The 1,618-nt window shown below is 38.8% G+C and overlaps 1 protein-coding gene across 1 annotated transcript in view; it reads left to right on the top strand.

Annotated features, from left to right (window-relative positions):
• The window catches only part of LOC105812823 (roundabout homolog 2-like), a 742,657-nt gene that overhangs the window by 355,499 nt on the left and 385,540 nt on the right, over window positions 1-1,618 (top strand). The window lies entirely within an intron of this gene.

Below are 1,618 nucleotides of genomic sequence, written 5' to 3'. Positions count from 1 at the left end.
GTTGAAAGCTAATGTGATGGTATTAGGAGGTGGAGCCTTAGGGAAGTGATTATGTCACAAAGGTAGAGCACTCATGAATGAGATTAGTGCCACTGTAAAAGAGGCCCCAGAGAGATTCTCTGTGTTGTTAGCCATAGGAGGACTCAGTGAGAAGACAGTCAACTATGAATTAGGAAGCAGGCCCTCACCAGACACCAAATCTGCCCATGCATTGATCTGGGATTTCCTAGCCTCCTGAATTGTGAGAAATGAATTTTCATTGTTTATAAGTGTCCTAGCCCACTTTTCTTGCTATAAAGGAATACCTGAGGCTGAGTAATTTATAAAGAAAAGAGATTTGTGTGGCTCAGGGCACTGCAGGCTATACTATAATAATGGTGTCACATCTACTTCTGATGAGGGGTTCAGGCTGTCTCCACTCATGGCAGCAGGTGAGGGGATCTTTGTGTAAAGATAACATGGTAAAAGAGGAAGCAAGAGAGAGAGGAGGGAGGTGTCAGCTTCTTTTTAACAACAAGCTCTTGCAAGAATAGTGAGAACTCTCACCCCGCTACCCCAGGGAAGGTATTAATCTATTCATGAGGTCTGCCTCCATGACCCAAACACCTCCCATTAGGCCCCACCTTCAACACTGAGGATCAAATTTCTACATGAAATTTGAGGCAGATGAATTTTCAAACTATAGCATTAAGCTACCCAGTATATTGTATTTTGTTATAGTAGCCCAAGAGACTACTAAGACACTTACCTTGAAACCATACACCTGTACCTTCCTTATCATACCCACTGCCCACTGTTGATTCTGTGCACATACTGCACGTTGGAATTGAAAGACTACCAGGGTACTATATGATCATATTCCTATGTGAATATATATGTTAAAAAAACTGCAAGCAAGAGACCTGTGCATAACTCTTATCGAAATGTTGATTAACCAAAGCGAAAAGGTTCTCTGTAACAAGTGTCCATTTTCTAAAACAATAACCAATGTATTCCTTTATATGTGCAGTTTTTCTGAGTATCCTTGGATTGCAGTATCTCTTTCCCTATATCCTTCCCAGCCCCCCATTCAATAATTAATGCTCTGTTTATAGCACACACTCTAAGAATTTTCCCCCTCTTTGGAAATGATAACTTAGAACAGATAATAATTGAGCTCTGGATATTTTTCTTAGATAAGTAGTAAAAAAAAGACATTCAACATGAAAAATTAAAGGTGTTATGAAGACATCAAGACACATATTCTTCATTTTACTACAGAATTATCAGGAGATGAAGAGTCCCAATCTTCAAAAACAGGCAATAAAAATTTTCTGTGGTTCTGTGGGACTCACTATGCTTAGCAATGAAGCTATGTAATAAACTCTGTGGCTGAAATATTACCTCTAGCTTCCAGAACTTTATTCTGTTTATCCTCTCAAAGGGATTCTGCTCTCGTGTTAACTCTTAGAATGCTAAGATTTACCAGTGCCTGACACGGCCACGGCATCATTTGTGGCTCTTTATGTGAATATTTGACTAGTAAGCTTCAGAACTTTATAAAATTCTTTAGTGGAAATAGAAAAAAATTTTGGATGATAGTTTAGTTTTATGGAAACCTAATTTGTCTTCCCTCAAG

This window comes from Propithecus coquereli, unplaced genomic scaffold (assembly GCF_000956105.1).
Source record: "Propithecus coquereli isolate 6110/MARCELLA unplaced genomic scaffold, Pcoq_1.0 Scaffold266, whole genome shotgun sequence".
Lineage (NCBI taxonomy): Eukaryota > Metazoa > Chordata > Mammalia > Primates > Indriidae > Propithecus > Propithecus coquereli.
The sequence above is the reverse complement of the archived record's forward strand: the minus strand, read 5'-3'. Positions and strand labels throughout refer to the sequence as shown.